The 27,349-nt window shown below is 37.2% G+C and overlaps 1 long non-coding RNA gene across 10 annotated transcripts in view; it reads right to left on the reverse strand.

The window, feature by feature from the left end:
• The window catches only part of LOC106507649, a 372,669-nt gene that overhangs the window by 240,191 nt on the left and 105,129 nt on the right, over positions 1-27,349 (reverse strand). For 2 of the 10 annotated variants that reach the window (XR_002345150.1, XR_002345153.1), the window contains exon 3: positions 20,954-21,051. The exons of the other annotated variants lie outside the window; for them this stretch is intronic. This is a non-coding gene — a long non-coding RNA (uncharacterized LOC106507649). The remainder of the gene's footprint in view (positions 1-20,953; positions 21,052-27,349) is intronic. 10 annotated transcript variants of the gene reach the window in all.

Below are 27,349 nucleotides of genomic sequence, written 5' to 3' on the forward strand. Positions count from 1 at the left end.
GGGTCAGGGGGAGGCTGGGCAATCTGGTGTTAGAGGGGTTCCATAAGGAAGAAAGGGATCAAAAACAAACTGTCAGCAGTAATTTCAATCAGAACTCTCACTTTCCAACAATGTTTTAAACATTTTGAAATGCATTTACTGATTTTTTGGTTAACCAAGGCCACAGTGCACTGAAATTCAGCAGACACTGGACATCACCTCACCTCAAATAAATGCAGCCCTAGCTGATACCAAAGGATCCAGTTCTCTCTGCAGTAAGCATGACCATCATTCTGTGGCCTTGAGTTCTTGACTTGGCCAGGAAACTTATCAGCAAAGGTCAAAGATGTTCAGGAAAGCAAAAAGAGCACTGGAGTCTAGGGTGATGCCCACTCATTAATCATCCTAAATGAAAACACTGCTTCTGTGTCCAGAGCACTGACATCTTCTGTGTAACTAGAGATCTTTTTCTCTGTAGATAAAACTTGTGTATTAGTTCTTTGAATATCATTTGGTGATTATATCGTGTTTCAAAACTGGTGGACTACCAAGGAAGAGGAGTGGGAAGTAATCCAGAAAAAAATATCTTTGCACCAAAAATAAAAATGAACCAGTATAAGCAGAAATTAAGAATCATTGTGACTTTATGGCTCCTTATTAAGCCAGATCCTATTTTACTAAAAACATGAAATACCTTTTAAATAGTTTCTCAATCTGTTGCATCCATTATCTGAAACTCGACAATACTAGACAACTATAATTGTACCTGGTAAGAAAAAATAAAAACTAAACCTTTAAAAAAACAGAAAGGGAAAAGAGTATTGTCTTAAATGACTGTCATTTGATGAACCATGTATTTATGACATGGTCTCCTCCCACATAGCTCGGATTTCAGTTAGTGCAATTTCTGTTTGAATTTTGAAGAGTATTAGTGGCTTTGAGAACTCTTTCTTGGCTCTAAAATAACTGATATACAAAGAACTAGTACACAAATATCAGTCAGTCAGTTTATGATTGAGGGCCCACAATGCTACAGGTAGACCTAGGCACTCTTTCCTCTCAGGTCCCACTGCACCCTGTCTGTGTGGTGGCACATTTCACATCGCAGTTAAGCTACCTGCTCTTGAGTTAAGACGTCTTGATTTCCTCACTATCCCTGGGCCTCACACATATAAAGCTCTGTATTAAATATATTTTAAATTAATAAATAAACAACAGATGATTTATTAACTGAGAATGTGAACTTGTGTAAGACTCAACTAATCTCACAGGTTAACTGGATAGATAAGATATGCAGAATTAAATAACAAACCAAAGAATGAATTACCCCAGAGGCTGAGAAGAGTGCCTAGGCAGTAGCTATCTTGAATTGAGGAGAAGCAGGACAGCATGCTAGTGAGCGTTTACGCTCTGGAATGAGATGAAATATGTTGCCTGATTCTGCCATTTGTCAGCTTTGTAAACTTGGATAAGTTACTGTCAAAAGACAATAAGATTATCACACATTATCTTCAATAAGAAGACAAAGCAGAATGTATTGCTTACACAGCAAGAAAGAGTGATGCTGGTCAGGCACAGACTCCCCTGTCTTCCAGGCTTTAGGGGAAGAATTCCTAACGTTCATGAAGACTTTCAGAGGCACCTGCATAAGCCTGATTACTGGGGGTAAAGGCTGTTGTTAATTGGCTGGAACTCAGAAACGTGCTTACTGGAGTGAGTCCTGATTAGCTGACTTTCAGAAGCAAGGGGCTGTACCTGATTGGCTGGCTTATAAAGCACATTCACTGTAGCAGCTGTTGATCAAGGGACTGGATTTGAAACTTGTTCTGTTGACTATTTGTTGCCATGGATACAGAACAATTAATCTTCTCTTATCTATGTGAAATCTTAACCTCTCTAGATTTCAGTATCTTTATAAATTTCACATGGTTTTTATAAGAATCTTAAAAGACAAAACTCAAAAAACTTATACTGCTCTTGACACATAACGATCATTCATAAAAGTTATGTTTATATTTTTGAGATACACATGAAGCATTTTGTTTGTAAGATGGGTAGAGTTACTGTAAAATATGGTCTAAATGCTTTTTTCCAGAACACTATGAAACATTTACTTCCTTTTCTTCCCTTTCCCCAGTCTTGGTTTAAAAAAACTCAACTATCATGGTATTATCCACAAGGCCTTCTTCCTTTCTTCCCTTTCCTCACTCTTGGTTAAAGCAAACAAACAAACAAACAACTCAACTAATATGATATTTTGCCCACAAGGCCTAATATTGAGTTTAAACAGTCACGTATTACCTAAGATCTATTTCTCTTCTTTTCTACTCTAGCTCATTTTAGATTCTGAAGGCATGAGATAAATAGAAATGATGTGCTCCAGTAGAATGTGGGAAATTGTGGTAAGACTGTATTATGTCTCCACTTCCCTCCCTTTTTATAGAATTGTATATGACTTACAGTATCTCCCACCAAGTAAACAGAGTCTGTCCCCCACCACCAATGATACTGATGTAGGCTATGTGAATTACTTTAGCCAATGGATTGTATCAGATGTAATTCAAGGAGAGTTTTAGCCATGTTTTTAGGATTTGGCTTGGAATTCTGCATCTCCGCCATCTACCATGATAGCAACATACCCTATCCAAGAAGAATAAGGAGGCCCATGGAGCAATTCTGAACCCAACATGCAAGCTAAAGACAAGCCCAGCTCACCAACAGACCCATGACTGAGAAAAAGATTTTTTAGTGTAAAGTCACCGGGATCTTGAAGTTGTTTGTTGCACAGCAAAAGCTGATTAATTTATAAAGGAAAGACATGAGGCAGAGCCCAGGTGGTTATAGAATGAGAAAGAGAAATGGAGAAAGAGTGGGAGTGAAGAACAAGGGAAGCAGATTAACCTATGAAAAATGTCTCTATTACCTTGTTCTGCTTCATCTACAAGGAGGACATTAATACATTAATACTTTCTTCCTAAGTACAAAATAATACAAAGATAAAACAATCATAGAGAAGATGGGCTTTCTGGGAGAGACACACTCAGAGTTAAACGGAAAGATAAACGTTTAATACCTGGCATTTAACAAGCCGAAGTACTACAGATTGAGAAGGACATAAACTGGAAAGCTAATCCCAAGACTGGGAAATTTCTGAAAGAAAAGAGAAGACCAAGATTCTAGGTGCTGACAGCTCTCTTATGAAGGCTTTTTTAAAAAAATCAAAACTATGTATTTGATTTAATGCAGGATTAAATTCCATTCTTTACACATATATGGCAACAAAGGAGTGGATATTAAGTAAAAAACACAGAGAATCTCTGGGACATCGCTAGGAAATATGAACAAATAATAATTAGATAGGATGCATTTGATAAGGATGATTCCAACTTTCTGATCCAGAAGGGCCTTGCAGATGTCAAAGTCATCAATATCAGCATATATCATCTTTTATTCTCTCATGTACAATATTGAGCAAGTGGTAAATCATATCATTTGAGCCTTCACGTTTAAATCATGAAAAATTAAATTATTATATCATGAAGTCAAATATGTCTTTTAGAAAGCGTTACCTTTGATTAAACTAATTCTAAAACTTTGGCTAAAACTCTTAGAACAGCTTTGGTTAACTAGGTCAGACCCATTTCCATAAGTCCCGTTAATTTACAAGTGTCTAGTTAATTTCTTTCATGAAAAAGATTATAATTTCAGATCCCAAGGGTTTTACAATGACAGCCTAAACAAAGACGTCTCTTTGAAACCAAACTATAAACTTAACAGTTTAAATTACGTACACCAGATTACATCTCATAAATTTAGAACACTCTTCTCAAAAGATTAGAATGCAATGAAGTTAAACTGTTTATATTTGGAAATTCTGAACTTTAAGAAGAAAGGCTAACTTGTCTGCATGGGTCTTCACTATTTAAAATAGTTCATGTGCATTTGATAGCTGTGAGGTTTGAATTCCTTCCCCCTGTTATGGTGTTATAATAGTAACAACTTTGAAAAAAATGTACATGTTGTTCTCATTTCTGCATTTTTTTCTTCATAACATTCTCAACTTATCTATAGTCAAAGGAAAACAAAATTTAGGACCCTCCTTTTTTCCCCACTCAAACTGCTATTGCTAAAAGAAGACTCAGAAACCTGAATTATTTAGATGTATTCTTTTGGTTGGACAATAATCCAAACTTTCACTTTGGTTCAGCAAAATAGGCTTTGAGGAATAAGTAAATATGGCCAAAGAAGTTCTTTGAAATAGTAATTATTTATCACCTAGGATGCTTCCAGTTATCGTTCAAAACACAAATAAATTTTCTTAAACCACAAGGACTTTTGTATCACATCCTCACGACCACACAGGCAGAAAACAGGAATGCCCCTGACTTCTGCCCTCTCCACTTTCCCAAAAGTCCCTCAGACAGACTTCCCCTCAAGTCTTCTGGCCAGAAGAGATTCCCATCTCTATTCTTCAATACATTACAGACAAGCAGAATAGAACCAATTGTCTTGGGACAACTAAGATTCATTCTCTGGACCAAGGGCAGATCCAGATGCCCTGAAGCCCATGGTCTTACTGGATAAAATCAAGTTTAGTACATAAATAACATAAGGGAAGAATTATAGTTGAATAGAGGGCAGACAGTATCTGCCACAGGCTTTCAGCTACATTTTTATAGCACTTAAAATTGTTTAAACTCTTTTAGATATGTATATTAATTCTCAAAACATCTGGAAAGGTGAAATATAACTGATTATTCCTATCTTACAAATCAAGGTCCAGAGAAGTTAAGTGTTTTGCCCAAGGCCATACAGTTGATAAAAAGATTTTAAATTTATGTCATATTCATTTTTTAAAAAATCTCATGATGTTAAATAGTTCTCAAATAATAGGAAATTATTTAATTAAATTTATTAAATTAATTCATTAAATTTATTAAATTCATTAATTTCCCTTTTTAAAACATGTAGGCATTTATATAGTTTTGGTTTTTTCTTTGTAGGGCTTCACCTGCAGCATATGTAAGTTCCCAGGCCAGGGATCGAATTGGAGCTGCAGCTACTGACCTACTCCCCAGCTTGCAGCAACGCCAGATCCTTATCCCACTGATTGAGGCCAGGAATTGAACACTGACTATGTCAGGTTCTTAACCTGCTAAGTCACAATGGGAACTCCATATGTGCTGTTTTTTAATGTCAAAAAAACCCACAGGAATTTCTCTGATATGTTCATATTCTGACATGAATTTCTCCTCGATAGGCACTTTATGGTATTAGGATTTTTTACTCAAAAAAGTCTTTACACTTTGACATGGTAAAAGTTGAAAGCTCTGTTAAAAGCAAGATAAACCACCTATACTACAGTTGGCCAATATCCTATCCTGTATGTAGAAGATGACACTGAATGTTACTGAGGCAGAATTTTAGAGAATGTCATTGTCCTTAAATTCATTCACCACAATAAAAGGCAAGAAGGGACCACTCAGAGTCAGTCAGCTCAACCTTTGGCTTTCAGCTGGGTGAATAATGACATTCTATCTCCCTTTAAAATATTTGTACGGGAGTTGCTGTCGTGGCAGTGGTTAACAAATCCGACTAGGAACCATGAGGTTTCAGGTTCGATCCCTGGCCTTGCTTAGTGGGTTAAGGATCCAGTGTTGCTGTGAGCTATGGTGTAGGTTGCAGATGCGGCTTGGATCCCACGTTGCTGTGGCTCTGGTGTAGGCCAGCGGCTACAGCTCCGATTCGACCCCTAGCCTGGGAACCTCCATATGCCACAGGAGTGGCCCTAGAAAAGCAAAAAGACAAAAAATTAAATAAAAAATAAAATAAAATAAAATATTTGTAGGTTGCAGATGCAGCTCGGATCTGGCATTGCTGTGGCTCTGGCGAAGGCCAGTGGCTACAGCTCCCATCAGACCTCTAGCCTGGGAACCTCCATATGCCGTGAGTATGGCCCTAAAAAGAGCAAAAAATAAATAAATAAATAAATAAAAATAAAAATAAAAAAACAAAATATTTGTAAAGAAAGATCATGTGTAGTTAGCATTGATACCTTGCTCAACCGATTTTTATGCCCATGTCGTAGGCAGTAACTGAACTCATCTTCTTGGTGGCTGTGTACTCACAAAAAGGGCCTTCCTTTTCCCTCCTGTGAGCAATGGAGATGACAGAGCCAGGAGAGTCACGCTCAAGTAAGACCAGGCTTAGCTCTCTACTGAATTCTGCCTATTCTCTGTTCCCCCTCCTTTGAGTGGGGGGAATTAATTACATGATAAACTCCTAATGCATTCATTATCATTAGCATTATTTTAGAACTCCACAGGCAAATCACAGTAAATTAATAGTGAATGATTCTACAAATTAACATGACTCTTTGTGATTTTCAAAAGTATATTACTTCCAGGAATCTATTCTCTAGAAACATATGGACATGTACACAGAGATAGATGCACAGGGCACATTGCTACACTTTTGTAATAATAAAAAATTAGGAACAATATAAACCATCATCAGTAGAAGCACAGTAAAAAAAATTTGTTATATATAAATAAATAGAATTTCAGGTAGTTCTTTTAAAAATTTGGTAAATTTATAATTATGTAGATTTGATAAATTTATATATAAATATCATAAATTGTTTCATTTTAAAAGCAAGGTGTAGAACAATCCTTACCCTATATTCCATTTTTGCTTTAAAAATACATGTTATATAAGCATAGAAAAACCTCTGGAAATATACACAGCAAACTGTTGAGTCAAACTTATAGGAGAATATGTATTAAAGAATAAAACATCTTACTTTTAACTTAATATACTTTTGCGTGGTTAGCTAAGTAATGTGCTTTAAATAATTTTGAAAAGAAAAATGTAAAAAGTACAATTTTAGAATATTGTAACATTATCCCACTGTTTTTTCCTTAGAGTGCTTTGATAAAAGGTATCATCGAGTTGTAGCAGGAGTAGTGATGAGCAAACTGCCAAGTACCAGATCTGCTACTTACTAACTGTACATCCTTGGGCAAGTTACTTAGTTTCTTTGTGCCTTGATTTCCTCATCTGTAAAGTGGGGATAATCTTAGTATCAATTGAGATTATTGTAAGAATAAAAGGAGATAGCACTAACTTAACACAGTATCTGGAATATAATAAAGATTCAATAACTGCTAGCAACTGACACAGAGGAAATATAGGAAAGATAGATGCCTTAATGAAAATGGTCTATCTCACTGATCCCAAAAGTTGGGGTTAGAACTCAGGCTTCTGGTTCCTGGTTCAGTTGCTTTTAAATAATAGACTTTGTTCTTTCTCTTTCACATTATCACTTTCACATCTCTGAGATCAGTCCAGGTTCCTCCACTCTTTATTGTAGAGGAGACTGTCTCTAGCAACTCAAGAGGCATACATAGAAAATGTTTAAAAGAAAAATGAAAGCCTCAAGAAAATGTTCAAGATACAAGAACAATATCTCATTAAATCCAATAATTTCCTGGAAATATGTTTTCTTAAATGTAATCTCCTGCAGTTGTCAGCAAGATACATGTACAGTTAACTATAAGAAAAAAGGAACCTGCTAGCAAAATTTAATCTGAAAAAAAATGTGTTATGAAAAAGAATTCTCCAAAGTATAACCAAAATGTCATGTCAATTTTATAAAGCCTAACAGTGCAAACAATTGCTTGTTATAGACTAAATATTACATATATTTTTGTTCTCAAAAAGATGCTGCAATAAGCCATCAAGTGCAATCAGCATGTATGAATATCAAGCCCTTCTGTGAAAAGCCTGAGTTCTGGGGAAACGTATAATTGCTTATCACACAGTAGGTATTCAATAAATATCTGTTGAATGGATTAATGAATGTATAATTCAAATCTGATTACATAGTTGAATATCTGCTGGCTGTCCATTTCTAATGTACTTGAAAATCTTCTTTCTTCTTTATTATTTCACAAAATAAAGCAAACGGGGGATTTTTCATTTAATATCATCTTAACTACCAGTGTATCTCTTTTGCTACTCACAGAAAACACTGTGTTGAGAAATAAGCTCCTCCAATTATTTTCTGATAAAATTTCATGGATATCTCAAATGGAAAGGAAGAGAGAGAGAAGAGAGAGCAGGAGAGAGGGGAGGAAGTAGGGGGTGAGGAGGAGAGAGGGAAAAGGGAAGAGAAAAGAAGGGAAGGGAAGGGAAGAGAGAGATTCAGTTATTTCTCCAGTGTGACTGCTCTAACTCTGGCTCTCAGGTCTCAGGTTTCATTTCCCCTTCATTTCTTTTAAGATACCAAGGAATTTAGTTTTCTGAGAGGATTGCTGACTTCCGCAGTGCATCACTCTTTCCTCCCATTCAGATGACCTCTACCTGGCACTGCTTTTTTCCACGCAACCAAGGCCTAGGAGAGTGAGCCTCCTTTGACCCAAATTAAAAGCAGGAAGCAGAGGACTGGGTTTTCTTTGAATAACTTGTCCTTTCATCTTTCCTTAGCCTGAAGCATGAAGCAGAGTGCACCTTTCTTTTTTTAAATTTCTTTCAACCAAACTCTGCTATAAGCTGCATCCACAGAAAAATTCTATAGTATATCCACACAATTATAAGGGAACTGAAAAGTCCCACAGAAGACACTCAGCTATTGAATAAAGATCCACTTCCAGCTGAGTATTTGGATTTGAAATTAAGAAAAGGGAGAATGTTAAAAATACAATAAGACCAGAAGCTGCTATTTCTGGAATTACCTGGGAGGTTTTCAACTGCATTAGTCAGGAGTGTTCAATTACCTAGCCTTGACATGTTTGTTTTTTGTTCTGTCATCAGAAAATCATTTCAGACACAGCCATCATTGCTCCATTGTTATTTGGGTGTAGGACTTCCATGTGCAAAATCACCATTTCATTATTTTTTACATATTTTATTTATGCTACCAAATTCTGCTTTATCTCTCTTCCATTGCACTACTTATTTTTAAGTCTGTACTATATTCTCGGGGTTTTTTTTTCTGGGTGTTTCACAACCATCTTTGGGCAAAGACATTAAGGATTGGATTGGCTTATTAGGAACTGTGTGTCCTGTCCCTCCGGCTAGGAACAAGAGGCTCTTAGGAATCTCATTTGCCATATTCACGCTCCCAAGGGCCCTGACACCAACTCTCAGGCATAGCCTGCAGGTTTATCTGCTTCTTTCATACTGACCTAGAGCAAAGGGTTTTGTTGCTAGCAGTGTTGTTTTATTTAAAAGATAAAAATTCTTGTTTACCACAAGCACCCCAGACCAATACTTAATAAGAAATACAATTCACGGCAGCAAATATTTATCATAGGATAACAGTGAAAAACAGTAGGCTTTGAAATCAAAGAGATGGTAAAGGAAGCTCCCTTCCCAATAATTTTATATCTAATTAGGAGAACTAAGATGTCCCGAATGAAAAAAACAATATGTATATATAAAAAATGCTGAGTAGACAACCTTTAAATTATTTTAGCCTAGGATTCTATGATTCTATTAAGAATAAAGGATGAATAACTTTAAATGCTGGAGCAAAGTAGATTAAATTTATTCCACTATTAACAAAGGCATTGTGGTATCTAGCCTCAGTACAAGAGAAGCAGAGAGGAGGTAAGGTATCAGTCACTCTCTGCTTCAAAGGAGAGTGTGATGAGCCTTCTCATGCTTGGTAGGTCCACCAGGTCCTGAACGACATACCTGTCCAATTAAAATGCTTTCCTGTGTGTCTGACATCCATTAGCACCCTAGCAATCTTTTCCTCTGAGTTAGGTGCCTGTGCCATGTGATCTACAGCCTTGAGCATGTATCTGCAACCTTGGGCATGTATCCCTGTCACAGTTCTTGCTTTGCTATCCCCTCTTCATTGTATGCTCCTGAAGAGCGGGGATGTTGGAATTATCATGATGTCAGTGAAGTCTTTTTTATTAGACAGATGAGATTTGGATATGCTTGGATACTAAGAAATCCTGGTTCAGGACTCTATGAGTAACTATGTTGCATTTCTACACTGCCTCCTTACCTCCATCTCCTTATTCTCCCCAGTGTACCTCCTAGAAGCATTTTAGGACTCCTTCCTAAGAATCTTGTCAGGATAGGGGAAGAGTATGGAGCCAAGAATATGTTAGCATAGTGAGCTGTATGGATTGCTTCCTCAATTAAAAATCCACTTTAAATATATACTGTCACCAAGGAGGCAAGAATAAAAAATGGAAAAAAGACAGTCTCTTCAGCAAGTGGTGCTGGAGAAACTGGACAGCTGCATGTAAATCAATGAAACTAGGACACACCCTCTCATCATGCACAAAAATAAACTCAAAATGGCTTAAAGACTTAAACATAAAACAAGATGCCATAAAACTTCTAGAAGAGTGCATAGGCAAAACATTCTCTGACATAAATCATAGAAGTATTTTTTATTAGGTCAGTCTCTAAAGGCAATAGAAATAAAAACAAAAATAAACACATAGGACTAATCTAACTTACAAGCTTTTGCATAGCAAAGGAAACCATAAAAAAAAGAGACAACCTACAGAATGGGAGAAAATATTTGCAAATGATGCAACCACAAGGGCTTAATCTCCAAAATATATAAACGACTCATACAACTCAACTGAAAAACAAACAACCCAATCGAAAATGCACAGAGCACATAAATAGACATTTTTTTCAAAGAAGAAATATAGATTGCCAGTAGGCAAATGAAAAGATGCTCAACATCACTAATTATTAGAGAAATACAAATCAAAACCTCAACAAGGCACCACATCACACCAGTCAGAATGGCCACCATTAATAACTCTACAAATAATAAATGCTGGAGAGGGTGTGGAGAAAAGAGAACCCTCCCACACTGTTGGTGGGAATGTAAACTGGTATAACCACTATGGAGAACAGTATGGTGGTTCCTCAGAAAAGTAAATATAGAACTACCATATGACCCAACAATTTCACTCCTGGGAATATGACCTGTCAAAACTACAATTCAAAAAGATACACGCACCTACATGTTCATGGCAGCACTACTCAAAACAGCCAAGACATGGAAACAACCTAAGTGTCCACTGACAGACGAATGGACTAAGAAGATGTGGTGTATATATATCCAATGGAATAACCATAAAAAAGAACAAAATAATGCCATTCATAGAAATATGGATGCAACCAGAGATTATCATACTAAGTCAGAAAGAAAAGGAAGACATGCCATATGATATCACTTATATGTGGAATCTAAAATATGGTACAAATGAACCTATGTAAAAAACAAAAACAGACTCACAGACATAGAGAACAGACTTGTGGTTGCCAAGAGGGAGTGGGGAGGGAGTGGGATGGACTGGAAGTTTGTGATTAGTAAATGCAAACTATTACATTTAAATGGATAAACAACAAAGTTCTATTGTATAGCACAAGGAACCATATCCAATCTCCTGAGAGAGACTATGATGGAAAACAATATTTAAAAAAGAATGTATTTATATATATAGTTATATATATGTGCGTGTGTATGTGTGTGTATATATATGTATACATATGTGTGTATATATACATATATATACATACACACACATATATACATATATATACATATACATATGTGTGTGTGTGTATGACTGAGTCACTTTGCTATATAGCAGAAATGGTACAAGACTGTAAATCGACTATAATAATAAATAAATAAATAAAATCTATACTGTCATCAAACAGATTGATATTACGGTGAGCCATGGACCAGTCCTGACCCCATCATTATTTCATAAACCAGTATTTTATTTCAAGTTGTATATAGTTCAGTGGTGAAGAACATGAGCTCTGGAGTCACCCAGACCTGAATCCAAGTTTGTCTCTACACTTCTGGCTATGTAACTTGGGCAAGGAATTTATATGCTCAGTTTTTCAATCAAAGTGGTGATACCATAACACATACTTTATTGAATTATTGGGAAGAGTAAATAAACTAATCTGCATAAAAACAGCTAAAACAGTGCCTAACATTCAGTAAGTGCTTGACAAAAATGTCAATGATTCACTGTCCTTCATTTATTCATGCTTTCAAAAAATATCAATGCTAAAAATACAAAGTGACAAAAAGGGGTAAAAATCCCTATTTTATGAGTTTTCAGTCTGGTAATGGAGATAACAAACACGATTGATAAATATACATGATATGTTCATGCAATGCTACAGAGAAAAATAAAGCAGGAAGAAAACTAAATGAGTCTAACAGTGGTGATATTGGCAGTCTTGAAGGATTACAAAGGATGAGGATTACATAAAATCATTACAACTCTTCCAAGTTCCTCAGTGGGATTGTATACAGAAATAAAATCTTCAAAATGGAGCTCCATAGCGTCAAGAATTTTTTAAAATTTGATTCATTACCATATCCTAAATAATAGGGCTTGACATGTGAGTGTCTAATAAATATTTGATGACTATTGACCAATAAATATTAACACTATGGTAAGCATAATGTGGCACCCATTGTAAACATCTTTGTTTACAAAAAATAAAGTAAAATCGCTTGGGCAAACAGTATAAAAAACAAACTGTAGAATGTAATCAATGTTAAATTGTTAGGAGTAGTGAATATTTGACTAGAAAACCTAGAAATAGTTAATGGGTCCTGTCCTCAGCCTTCCTCCACCACTAGTCTCTCTCCCAGGGAATCTGCTTCATTCCTTGCTCCTGTACAGTAAGCAGCAGACTTCAAAGCAACCAGGTAACAGGTGACTGGAACAGGACTGGTCCCTGCCAGGGTGGGCCATTCTAGGCAGGTCATCAGTTTTTGTGATCTCATTTGAAGAAAAGCCAAGCCAATCAGACTGTCTCCTTGAGAAATCTGAATTTAAAGGACAAGGAAGATAGTTACCTGTAATTTGGGTGCTTGAACTAAAGGTTCATCTAGAGTTTGGGCTGAAGGACTCAAAGAAAGCTGGCTGGGAGTGAGAGATCAGTGCTGAGAGAAAAGGGGAAGCCACACAACAGAAGACAAAGATGGGAAAGCAGCTGGCACCCGAGATTGTCTCAGTTCCCACTGACTGCAGCCTAGTTGACTCTGAGACATCCTCAGTCCTTAGAATAACCTCATTTTTTAACTTAAATTGGGTTTTTTTCCTCCTTCTAACCAAGAGAGCACAGATTCTTGGTCATCAACTACATACTACATACTTCACACACACAATGATTTAATCATTAACATAACCCTATTACCTATTTACTTTAACAAGAAAAAAAATGAAGTTTCATAAAAATTACCTTATTCCTCCAAAGTTGAATGGTTATCAAAGAAAAGATTTTTTTGGCCATGCCCATGGCACAAAGAAGTTCCCAGGCCAGGGATCAAACCTGCGCCTCAGCAGTGACCCAATTCACAAAGCAGTAACAACAATGCTGGATCCTTTACCCCCTTAACCCTCTGCACCAAAGCTAATGGTTTTCATATTATTCTGAGGAAGAGAATATAAGCACTATTGGAAATCATGAAAAACAGACTCCTTTTCATTAAAGTATACAGATAAAGCTGCATTAGAGGAGGAAGATTTGGGCAGATCTTAAAAGATGAGTAGAACTAAGAAGCAGATAGAATATTTTCAAGTAGTGATGGAAGGCTATTCCAGGTGCAGATACATGACCAAAATCATGGTGACAATAATGAAAATATCAGGCAAAACTAGGGAGACCAAGTTTGGCATCAATGAGAAGAGGCTTCATTTTGAAGGATGATATGAAATCAAAGTAGATAATTAACAATCATCAAAATGAATTACTGACCTTGCATATTTAATAATGTTAAATGATTGCTAAATAGTTTTGAGCCTTTAGTAGAATGTATAAGTGCCCTTATTCCTGCAATTTAGGCTTTGCAACTCTAAGCAAATAAATTATTTTAGAAGCAAACAAGACTATACCCAGTACCATTATGTCTCTTTCCATGCTCATTCCTCAATCTCCTTCCCCAAAAAAGAAATCTCCTGACTCTAGGGAAATCATGACATTTCCAACTTTGGGACTGCAGATAACATCACTATAAAAGCAAATGCCAGAGTTCCCATTGTGGCATAGTGGTTAACGAATCTGACTAGGAACCATGAGGTTGCAGGTTCGATCCCTGGCCTTGCCAGTGGGTTAAGGATCTGGCGTTGTCGTGAGCTGTGGTGTAGGTCGAAGACACAACTCAGATCCAGTGTTGCTCTGGCTCTGGTGTCAGCCAGGGCTACAGCTCCGATTAGACCCCTAGCCTAGGAACCTCCATATGCTGCAGGAGTGGCCCTAGAAAAGACAAAAAGACAAAAAGACAAAAAAAAAAAAAAAAGAAGCAAATGCCTTGGATTTTACACAAAATGGATTCAGCTGATAACCTCAAGTTCAGGTAAGGTAGTTTATCCATATAGCTGAGGCACATTTTTAAAATTAGTTTATTATAAATATAAATTTAAAAGAAAGCTTAAAACTATCTAACTCTAAAATTCACCTACAAGAAACTGTACCCACAGTAATCAAATCCCCTGGGGAAAATCATGGTTCATTATTACGCTCTTAAAAAATCCATCACTTTTTCAGCAGCATCTATTTCCTTGCCATCCACTCTCCACTAACCCATTGCATCTGGCTTATCTACTCTCTTTGAATGTAACAGAATAAATGCTTCTGAAAGCTGGACATCCAAGGTCAAGGTGTCAGCAGGCGTGGTTTCTTCTGAGGTATCTTTTTTTGGAGGTGACTGTCTCCTCAATATGTCCTCATATAGTCTTTGATCTTTCTGTGTGCTCCCATCCCTGGTGTCTCTTTTCGTGTGTCTTAAGTTTCTCTTCCTATAAGGACATCAGTCAAATTGGATTGGGACCCACTCTAATGGCCTCATTTTAACCTTAACCACCTCTTTAAAGGCCTTATCTCCTACCTCCATGTACAATTACATTCTGAGGTACTGGCTGTTAGGGCTTCAACATAAGAACTTTGAGGAGACAACAGGCAGCACATAAACACCGTGGCTTCCTTATCAATAAATCCAAAGTCTTTTTCTGTTTTCACCATCCTTAAATTTCCTGTGGCATTTATTTTTTTATTTTTATTTATTTTTTTTTTTGTCTTTTTGCAATTTCTTGGGCCGCTCCTGCGGCATATGGAGGTTCCCAGGCTAGGGGTCCAATCGGAGCTGTAGCCACTGGCCTACGCCACAGCCTCAGCAATGCGGGATCTGAGCCACGTCTGTGACCTACACCACAGCTCAGGGCAACGCTGGATCCTTAACCCACTAAGCAAGGCCAGGGATCAAACCCACAGCCTCATGGTTCCTAGTCGGATTCATTAACTGCTGAGCCACAACAGGAATTCCCTCTGTGGCACTTAATCATGTTGCTTACTTCTTTAAAAATTTCCTCCCTTTCCATGAGGAATATGCCAAGCACCCTTCACCTTTGTGCCTTTTCACATGCTAATTTTTTTGTCCTCTTAACTTCCATTCCTAGTTGAACATCATTCCTTTGAGGTCCTTTCCATGACCTCCCTAGTCACCTTGTATGCACTCTTTACTTTCCTATCAAAGCCATAATAATAATGCCAGACATAAAAAAAGAGAAGGAGGAGCCAACATTTATTGAGTGGTTTCTGTGTGTCTGGCACTGTACGAAGTCCCTGACATGTCTTAACTTTTCACAACAACCCAATGGGCATCATTATTATTATTCCCACAGTATAGAAAATATTATTGAGGCATACATGGCTGCAGTAAATAACAGAGCATTTGTCACACTGGATTATAATCACAATTATAATTGTCTGTTCCTCCTACTAGATTTTAACCTCTGTGAAGACAAGGGATCTATTTATTGTGGTATTCCTGGTAGCTAACATGGTGTCTTTTTAGTAGCTGCCTAAAAAACAGTTTTAGTTTCACTGAATCGATGTGAGTTAAATCATGAATCTGGGCTCTACTTATTTCCCTTCTCCCTTTTTTGCAACTTCTCTTTTACATGCTTTATTGATTCCTTTTCCTCTTTGCACCTTGTAAATGTAGGGGTTTTTGACCCTAACACGTCTTTTTTTTTTTTTCAAGTTCTTTGCTCATTTTTATTTTTTTCACTTTTTTATTGAAGAATAATTGATTTACAGTGTTGTGTCAATTTCTGCTGTATAATATAGTGACCTAGTCTCTCTCTCTCACACACACACACACACACACACACACACACACACACATTCTTTTTCTCATACTATCTTCCATCGTGCTCTATCACAAGAGACTGGATATAGTTCCCTGTGCTGTACAGCAGGACCTCATTGCTTATCCATTCTAAATGTAATAGTTTGCATCTACCAATCCCAAACTCCCTGACCATTGCACTCTGTCTCCCCACCCCCTTGGCAACCACAAGTCTGTCTTCGCTATGTCTACAAGTCTATTTCTATTTTGTAGATAGATTAATTTGTGCCATATTTTAGATTCTACATTAAGTGATATCATATGGTATCTGTCTTTCTCTTTCTGACTTAGTTCACTTAGTATAAGAATCTCTGGTTGCAAGTCAGAATGGCCATCATTAATAAATCCACAAATAACAAGTGCTGGAGGGGCTGTGGAGAAAAGGGAACCCTCCTGCACTGCTGGTGGGAATGTAAACTGGTACAGCCACTATGGAGAACAGTTTGGAGATACCTTAGAAATCTATACATAGAACTTCCAGATGACCCCGCAATCCCACTCTTGGGCATCTATCCGGACAAAACTCTACTTAAAAGAGACACGTGCACCCGCATTTTCATTGCAGCACTATTCACAATAGCCAGGACATGGAAACAACCTAAATGTCCATCGACAGAGGATTGGATTCGGAAGATGTGGTATATATACACAATGGAATACTACTCAGCCATAAAAAAGAATGACATAATGACATTTGTAGCAACATGGATGGAGCTAGAGACTCTCATACTGAGTGAAATGAGCCAGAAAGACAAATACCATATGATATCACTTATAACTGGAATCTAATATCCAGCACAAATGAACATCTCCTCAGAAAAGAAAATCATGGACTTGGAGAAGAGACTTGTGGCTGCCTGATGGGAGGGGGAGGGAGTGGGAGGGATCGGGAGCTTGGGCTTATCAGACACAACCTAGAATAGATTTACAAGGAGATCCTGCTGAATAGCATTGAGAACTATGTCTAGATACTCATGTTGCAACAGAAGAAAGGATGGGGGAAAAAATGTAATTGTAATGTATACATGTAAGGATAACCTGACCCCCTTGCTGTACAGTGGGAAAATAAAAAAAAAAAAAGACAAATATCACACACACACACAAAAAAAAGAATCTCTGGTTGCAGCCATGTTGCTGCAAAGTGACATTATTTTGCTATTTTTTATGGCTGAGTGGTATTCCACTGTATATATATGTACTACAGCTCCTTAATCCATCTGTCAATGTACATCTAGGTTGTTTCCATGTCTTGGATATTGTGAACAATGCTGCAATGAACATAGGGATGCATATATCTTATCGAATTATGGCTTTCTACAGATGTATGCACAAGAGTGGGATTACTGGATCATGTGGTAGTTCTATATTTAGTTTTCTGAGGAGCTTCCATACTGTTTTCCACAGTGGTTGTACCAATTTACATTCCCACCAACAGCATAGGAGGGTACCCTTTTCTCCACGCCCTCTCCAGCATTTGTTATTTGCAGACTTGTTAATGACGGCCATTCTGACCAGTGCAATGTGGTACCTCATTGTAGTTTTGATTTGCATTTCTCTAATAATTACTGACATTGAACATCCTTTCATTTGCCTACTGGCCATCTATATGTCTTCTTTAAAGGAATGTCTATTTAGGTCTTCTGCCCATTTTTATTTCCCTTTTTATATATTTTTTATTTTTTATTATAGTTGATTTACAATGTTCTGTCAATTTCTCCTGTACAGCAAAGTGACCCAGTCATACATATTTATTTATTTTTATTAAAGTATAGTTGATTTACAATGTTTCTTCATTTCTGTTGTACAGCAAAGTGAAGTGGGTTGTTTGTTTTGTTGTTGTTAGTTGTATGAGTTATTTGTGTATTTGGGAAATTAGGTCCTTGTCAGTTGCATCATTTGCAAAAATCTTCTCCCATTCCATAGGTTGTCTTGTCTTTTCTTCTTCTTTTTTTTTTTTTTTTTTTGGCTTTTTAGGGCCATACTCATGGCATATGCAGATTCCCAGGCCAGGGGTCCAGTCAGAGCTACAGCTGCCAGCCTACACCACAGCCACAGCAATGCAGGATCTGACAGCATCTGTGACCTATATCACAGCTCCTGGCAACACCAGATCCTGAACCCAATGAGCAAAGCCAGGGATCAAACTCATAAACTTATAGTTCCTAGTCAGACTCATTTCCACTGTGCCACAAAGGGAACTCCTTCCTTTCATTTTTTTAAAAGTTTCATTTGCTGTGCAAAAGCTTTACTTAGGCCCTGTTGGTTTATTTTTGTTTTTATTTTCATTATTCTAAGAGGTGGATCAAACGAGAGGTTGCTGGGATTTCTGTCAAAGAGCGTTCTGCCTAAAACCTCTTTATCTGTTTTTATAAAACCTCTGTTTTTATCAACAAACACTCTTTCAAAAGGATGTCACCTTCCGTCAGTGTCAACTATCACAGATATTCAAATGACTCCTGGATGTCTAGTTACACTTCTGAGCACTGTCCTAAAGGCAGGTGCCTTCACACCAGTCTGTGTGCTAACTTTGGCAGGAGGTCCTATAGCATTTCAATGTCCAAAGTGAAATCATGATACTCTGTGAGGCAGCTTCCTACATTTACCCTCCTTTATCTTTATGGCAGCAGTACTCTCTCACTCACCCAACGTGATACCTGAAATCAATCTCCATTTTTCTCAGTTGTCCCCTCTAGCCAGTCAGCTGCTAGTCTTACAGGACCTTCCTCTACAATACCTGTTCTCCTAATTCCCATTTTTACTCTACTTGCTCTGGACCTCATTACCTCAAGGCCAAGCTTTCACACTAACTTCCTAACTGGACTTCCTTCCTCCATTTCGCTCTTGAAAATGCAACAGATTTATCTTCTAGCAGTGTCAATTACATCACAGCTTCACTCCAAGCCTTTAATGACTCTCAATTCAAATGAATTATGGATAGCTTCCTCTGGCATCCAAAGCCTTCCTCATCAAATTCCCCCTTCCTCTGTATAATACAGTCGCACAGACTCAGTTTTTGCTCACAGGAACCCCCACACCATACTTTCTCACTTCTGCTTCTCTGCAGCCTAGAATAACCTCTACCAACCCCCTCCACCAACCAAATTCTTTCCAGTCCTCAAATATCAAATGCAAGCTCCTCAGTAATATCAGCTAGATGTGCTTTCTCCTTATTTTGCCATTTTGAACTGGAAGACCTCTGGGTAACCCTCATGGCAAGAGATACTAAATTTTGCTTTACATTGTAGTAAGTTTTCTTATGAATTTACTTTGTCTTCCTATTTATTGTAAGCTCCTTAAAGGAAAGAGATTTATCTTGCTCAACTATAGGACTGGGCACAACGCCTTGTATGTATAATATACTCAAAATACATTTGTTAAACTGAATGATCATAGAGCTGGTATAGGAGGCAAGAACCATCAGCTTTGGCAAAGGAGCTGATTTAACCTTCTGCAATCTCACTTATACTAACACTTAATAAAGAATCATAACCAATTATGCTAAGATTCTCTGGATCTCCCACTTAGATGACTGTTTAAGTATAGTTTGTTGTACTTAATGTACATGAAGGGGCAGGAGAAGGGCCACAGTCAAAAGTAATTTTGAACAGATTCTCTCTCCTAGGGAAGGTCTGTATTTTAATTTCCTCCATAGATTTCAGAATTAAACATCCAAAGTAAGACCCCTGTCAGCCAGAGGCAGGCTATTTTCAGAAGAGCTCCACTACAAGTGCTTCTGGAACACCCTGTGTTTTAATTCAGTTCTATTTCTGCAAGATTGCCAAAAAAAAAAAAAAAAAAAAAAAACTGATGTGAGTGACTACAAACAGCATAATGAGATTTAAAATTTTTCTGCCTGGAAAAGATAGTAAAGATCTACGCCAAGCTTCAAATGATTTTTCCAAAACAAAACATTAAAAAAAACCAAGAAAGCAAAAAGAGCTATTAAATATAAATGTTCCACCTGAAGAGCCTCTGAGTAGCACATATGAAACACTGGCCTGAAGCAACTTCCTGACCCTCGCTCTCAGGACCTAACCTCAATCCCCATTTCTGACATTTTCGTCAGAATCATTAAGGGTTATGTACAGACTCTGAAGCCTTCTGGAAGTACTAAAGGTTGATATCTAGGCCTCTTGGGGACTATGGGATAAGAGCAGATGGGAGAAGAACATGCCCAAGGGACTAATAGCCCAAACCACAAGGCCTGCTCCTACTCCATGGAACTGGGTCCTCAAAAATACACACCTGCACAATGTCTGCTGTATTCAAATCCTTGGTTTCAAGCTATTTATCGTGATCCAATTCCCTGTGATTTTTAATCCTATAAAATTAATCACAGTTGTTAAGGCCTGGCTCAAATGCTGATCAATCAATAATCTTTTCCTCCTTGGTAACTGGATATTCAAGGTGACCCGTCTTTGGAGGGTCCTACTCCCTCAACATCTAGGTATCAAGACCACGAACTCATCATTTGGGCTCTCTCACCCTCTGGCTTTTAGTTTTGGTTTGGTTGATGAAAAATACTAACCAGAGTCAGAAGGTGAGAAGAGAGTGAAGTTGTAGGTATTTGTTCACCTCACATTCTCCCTGCCTGGCCTGGATTCTGGCCATAGTTAACATTCTACAATCATAATTCTTTTCTTTCTTGGCCCAAAACTGTCTTTGAGTTTTATAACTCTATCAATTTTCCCTGCCCTTTCAGGCTTAGTTGGGAAATAGCTTCCACTAGTCCCTGAACATTTCACTACCTCTTGTGGGTCCTCTTACCTTCAACCCCCTCAGTAAACAGCTGCTTCATTAACCTCTGCTCAGTTAACACTTCTGAGTTCACATTCTTTCCTTGTGGACTCTGGCAGATTGCTAATCTAGAAATGTTAATGAACATAATTTTAGATTTAAAAAAAAATAAGAACCACTTTATAATATCATAAAAGGGTTTAAAATGTCAATTATCGCAGAACCATCCATTATATCCTGTTCTAAGGTATATCTGGAAAGAATGTTTGGTTCATAGTATAAGAAAATTCATTAAGGAATCTAACCTGTCAAAGAGAGATCTCTATAATGTTTCATCTATTTCTGACAATATTTAAACAAAGCTCTCCTTTGAGTTATTTTAATAACAGTGACTTGTTTAAAGAGATTTATTGTCTGTTTGAGCTTATTTGTTAGAGTTCAAGCCACTCTGTTTCTTCCTTCCACTAACTGTACATTTTAGATCCATTCTGACGCAGGTGCGCTGCCCCACAGCAACATGCAGTTCCTTTGAAGCCTGCAACCAACTTTTCTGATCTCTCTTTTTCTCCACTATCTCTGCGAAAGTACTTCATCTCTTTCTAGCCCACACTAATGTAATTTCCTCCTCAATGTCCACCAAGATGCTTTAACAAGAACTATTCTGACTAGGTGGAGAAAGAAATAAAAAGAAGGAAACGTAGATTATAGTTATACAAAAGAAGGGAGATAACAGACAATAGAAGATAAATACTGTGACCTGCAACCATTTCCTTACAAATGGTTCTAGTTGCCTGGATATTTCACAGTGCCTGCTAATTATAGGAGAAACTTAAATCTTGAAGACTTTGAAGATTTTTGAAATTTTGAAAACCCCTATATCCCTTTCCAATGACCCTTCACAAATTAATGGTTACAAGTAGTTTCACTGAAAATAGAATTATGTGTAAGAAGAGAGAAAAATATGTATAATGATGTGACTAATCAGTAAAGGGCGTATACAGATGATACTGGATTTGTAACAAACATAAAGAGCAGGAATGTGTTTGGACCCATCATTTTATTGCCTGGTGTAACTCCTTTCTATCACATGTTGAATGTTCTCATCGAATCCAAGTGCCAACAGCAGTTAAAATTTACTTGATATTCTATTTTGTTTCTTTGTCTAATCTGATTAAGATTTATAGTTCATTAGCTTCACATATTTCGTGGTTGATTCTCTTCTTTTAAATATAATCATGTCAAGCCCATGTTTAATAATTTCCTTATGTGAAGTCCCTTCTTATCTGTTTTTAGAGCCTATTGCTTTTGCTGGGTTTTGTTGCTTTTTCCTTATATGCTTACTTCTTGTTTACTCTGAATTGCTTGTGGAAATTTCTTAGGGTTGGTGTTAGAATGGGTTTCTTTCAAGAGGATTTTTATTTAGTCTGCCAAGCTGATGAGGCAGTACATGTTAACAATCACTTTTAATTTATTTTTTGGCGTGAAGTTTTCTGGAAGCTGCATAGGTAATGCGATTTTGTGCTACAAACCCAGATTGGGCCAATTCATGATTCCAAGTTCTCAACAGCATATTTTTCCCACTCTGTTCAAAGTCAAGGTTTAAGAGAGTTGATTAGCCTCACAGTTGCCTCATAGTTGCTTAGAACACAGTTATCACTATTTCATCATTTTATTGAGAATGAAGACCTTTCAGGGAAGTGCCAATATTATATAGGTATGGTTTCTATTTAGAGTACCCAGTGTGAGAAGCCCTGGGTTTTTCTCTTGTTTCTTGTACCCAATAAGAGCATATAAAGTCCAAGTCCATCCATGTGTTAAATGTTCTCAAGATGAAAGTCAGTTCTGGGCTCAGTTTACTTCTCTTAGTGTCTATTTCTACCTGGTCACCGATTTGAAAATCACTCACTCTTACTAGTGCATCTTTGGTCTTTAGATATTTTGTACCCTTTACTATGAGTTTTAGTTATTTTCAATGGGATCCAAATACTTTCAAAAATAGTAATATAGGAGAAACATTTTCATAACTCTGGGCTCTGAGAAGACTTTTTAAATGAATGGTTTTTTTTAAACAGTACATGGTGTAACTAGTTAATTTCTTTGAATGTAGTTGTATATTTAAAATAGCAAAACCATTCTTCATATGAGTGTTTCTTATGTTGGGAAAAGCTAAGGGCATGAAGTTTTAAGCACAGTTAATAAAGTCCTCTAAGGATCCAGAGGAAAATTATACAGGAATATTATTACAGGAGTTTCTGTTGTGGCTCAGTGGTAAACCCGACCAGTATCTGTGAGGACACTGGTTTGATCCCTGGCCCCACTCCGTGGATTAAGGACCTGGCTTTGTCATGAGCTGTGTGGTAGGCTGCAGACACAGCTGTGATCTGGCGTTGCTATGGCTGTGGTGCAGGCTGGCAGCTGCAGATAGGATTCGACCCCTAGCTTGGGAACTTACATATGCCACAGGTGCAGTCATTTTTTAAAAAGCAAAAAATAAAGATTAAAAATTTTTTTAAAAATTATTTCAAAGAAATAGCAAAAAGAAAAAAAAAAAGTTTAAAAAAAAAAAAAAAAGGAGCTCCCATCGTGGCGCAGTGGTTAACGAATCCGACTAGGAACCATGAGGTTTCGGGTTCGGTCCCTGCCCTTGCTCAGTGGGCTAACGATCCGGCGTTGCTGTGAGCTGTGGTGTAGGTTGCAGACGCGGCTCGGATCCCGTGTTGCTGTGGCTCTGGCGTAGGCCGGTGGCTACAGCTCTGATTCGACCCCTAGCCTGGGAACCTCCATATGCCGCAGGAGCGGCCCAAGAAATAGCAAAAAGACAAAAAAAAAAAAAAAAAAAAAAAAAAAAAGTTAAAAAAAATTATTTCAAGGAAACAAAGTTATGTATTCTGGATAATTAGGCCCTTGTAATTCTTCATAATAAAAAGAACTTTGATTTACTAAGTTTGAGGAACATTGCATACTATATTATCTATACAATATTATCTTAGAAATTCATAAAATACATTACCATAGGAAGGCTGAAAAAAGTTCTGAGAGAAATATGGTTTTGCAAAACTTATTTGAAGCTGAAATGCTTCCCTTTTTTCTATAAGAGGGAAAAATTAGCATGCCATATAAAATATCTTGTGAACTTTGCCTTAAGATATGTGCTGGCATATGCTAAAGTTAGAGAATTCCATAAGAGAATAAATAATATATCCCTCAGATGACTTTTCTCAGTCTAGCAGCATGTGAATGGCAGAGAAATAAAGATGGAAAGTTTCTAACAAGACTCAGAATAGCAGGTGTTCTCTCCTCCACTTTCCTCGTTGAAACACCTTTTTCACTTGACTTCCTGGGCAGTACACTCCTCAGTTATCCTTCTACTTACTGGCAGATCATTCCCAGACTTCTTTGCTAGTTATTTCTCATCTACTCAATGTCCTAAAGGTCAGTCTTTATATATCTTCTCTACTTACACTCATGAAGATGGTGATGTCATACAACTTACATAATACCTTTATGCTGAATATTCCCAAATGTATATCTCCAACCCAGACTTCCCTCCTGAACCCAAGCTCTATATGTCCTGCTGCCCACTTGATATCTCCACTTGGGTGTCTCAGACTCAACCTATCCAAAATTGCATTTCTGAACTCCAAACCTGCTCCTCCACTCTTTGCTGCCTTGGCTAATATCCTTTATTCCAGGTGCCAAAACCTTGAAGTCATCATATTTGATTTCTCTCCTTTTCTAATAATGCATATCCAATCCACCAACAAATTCTATTCATTCTTCTTTTAAAATATATTCTTTACAAATTTATATAGAATAAACCATATTTCTCCTTATTTTCCTCCAGTGCTCATCCCTGGTCCAGATCACCATCAACTCTTATAACAGTTACTATTATAATAGTTCCTCACCAATCTCCAAGCTTTCATCTTTCTTTGCCCACTGTATCAGTCAGATTTCTCCAGAGAAATAGAACCAATATCAGACTTTAAATAGAGATATAGATATAGAGACAAAAAGAAAGAGAAGGACTATAAGGAATTGGCAATACAATTATGAAGGCTGACCAGTCCCAAGATTTGCTTTCAGCAAGCTGGAGACCCGGAAGAGCTGATGTTTTAGTTTAATTCCAGAGCAGGAAAAAAAAAATGCCCTCCCTCAAATAAAGTCAGGCATGAGAAATTCTCCCTTATTTGGAAGAGAGTTAGGGTTTAGCCTTCCATCTATTCAGATTTTCAACTGATTGATTGAAGTCCAACCACATTAGGGAGGGCAATCTGCTTTACTCGGTCCATTGGTTTACATGTCAAATTCTTCCAAAAACATCTCTTCCATGACAAAATGACAATAGTTATGTGAATATTAAAATCTTCAGTTGCTAGAATGGCTGAGAAATTAGACCTGGAAACCTCCAAAATTGTTGGGTTATGATTTATTTGAAGCAAATAGAAATATATTCTTTAGAAGGTACTAATCCCATTTTATGTTTATATTTTTTCTTACCATTCTCTCTTCTACTTTTCCTAAAAAGAGATATATATTTAACCTCACCAAAAGGAATCTTTAAATCAGCCCATGAATGGGAGAAAAATCTTTGCAATGATGAAACAGACAAAGGCCTAGTCTCCAAAATATATAAACAACTCATGCAACTCAACAACAACAAAAAAAACAAACAACCCAGTTGAATAATGGTCAGAAGACCTAAATAAACATTTCTCCAAGGAAGACATATGGATGGCCAACAAGTACATGAAAAAATGCTCAACATCACTGATTATTAGAGAAATGAAAATCAAAATTACAACGAGGTACCACCTCACACCAGTCAGAATGACCATCATTAACAAGTCAACAAATAGCAAATGCTGGAGAGGGTGTGGGGAAAAGGGGACCCTCCTTCACTGTTGGTGGGAATGTAAATTGGTACAACCACTATGGAAAACAGAATGGAGGTACCTCAAAAACCAAATATAGAACTACCATATGATCCAGCAATCCAACTCCTGAGCATATATCCAGAAAAAAACATTCAATCAAAAAGATACATGCAACTCTATGTTCATTGCAGCACTATTCACAATAGCCAAGACATGGGAAAACTAAATGTCCATCAACAGATGAATGGATTAAGAAGCTGTGGTACAGATATACAATGGAATACTACTCAGCCATAAAAAAGAACAAAATAATTTTATTTGCAGCAAAATGGATGGAACTAGATATTCTCTTACTAAGTGAAGTAAGTCAGAAAGAAAGACAAGTACCATATGACATCACTTATATGTGGAATCTAAAATATGGCACAGATGATATTATCTATAAAACAGAAACAGAAGTTCCTGTCATGGCTCAGTGGTTAGTGAATCCAATTAGGAACCATGAGGTTTCGGGTTCGATCCCTGCCTTGCTCAGTGGGTTAAGGATCTGGCATTGCCGTGATCTGTGGTGTAGGTCACAGATGTGGCTCTGATCCCACATTGCTGTGGCTCTGGCATAGGCAGACGGCTACAGCTCTGATTGGACCCCTAGCCTGGGAACCTCCATATGCCACGGGTGTGACCCTAAAAAGACAAAAATAAAATAAAATAAATAAAATACAATAAAATAAAATAGAAACAGATCATGTATATGGAGAGCAGACTTGTGGTTTCTAGGGGGGTGGGGGAGGGAGTGGGATGAATGGGGAGTTTAGGGTTGGTTGATACAAATTGTAATATTCGGAATGGATGGGCAATGGGTTCCTACTGTAGAGCACAGAAGACTGTGTGTGATTAGGTTACTTTGCGGTACAATAGAAAATGAAGAATCACTGTAAATCAACTATACTTTAACAATAAAAATAAAATAAAATAAACCCCCTCCCCCCAAAAAATAAAGGGATTTTATTTTGCTTTATTTACAGTCATACAATGTTTTTAGAGTCTCGACATTAGTTTATAACCCTAAAGCTTGGGGGGTTGCAGGTTGTTGTATAAAGGTGAAAAATTTATTATGAAACTAATACATATTTTCATATACATGACTCTGACAATCACAAAGTGCTACACAAATAATGGATTTGGAATTGGCTGAAGAAGATAGACAATTTAAGTAGATGTCAGGGTAATCTAATCCTTGTGAAAAGATATTATGATTAAGACCATAAATCACAGTAGAAATTTATGAACCAATCAATAGATATTTTCAAACAGAAAAAGCAATCCCTTGGGCCATTAGACCTTTATTCCCTTTAGGGAAGGTAATTCAGTGCCAGAATATATCTGTAACAATGCCCTGAATATCCCCCCCTTCTCATCCTTGATTCTAACGATTCATTCTGTTTAGTTTCATTACCTGCATACATGTCAATCTTACTCATGTACAGGAAGGTTCATGAAAAATGTAGTTTAAAATCATTTGCATTTGTCTCATCTTGCTTTTACTGGT

The sequence above is a fragment of the Sus scrofa genome, chromosome 6, assembly GCF_000003025.6.
Source record: "Sus scrofa isolate TJ Tabasco breed Duroc chromosome 6, Sscrofa11.1, whole genome shotgun sequence".
Classification (NCBI taxonomy): Eukaryota; Metazoa; Chordata; class Mammalia; order Artiodactyla; family Suidae; genus Sus; species Sus scrofa.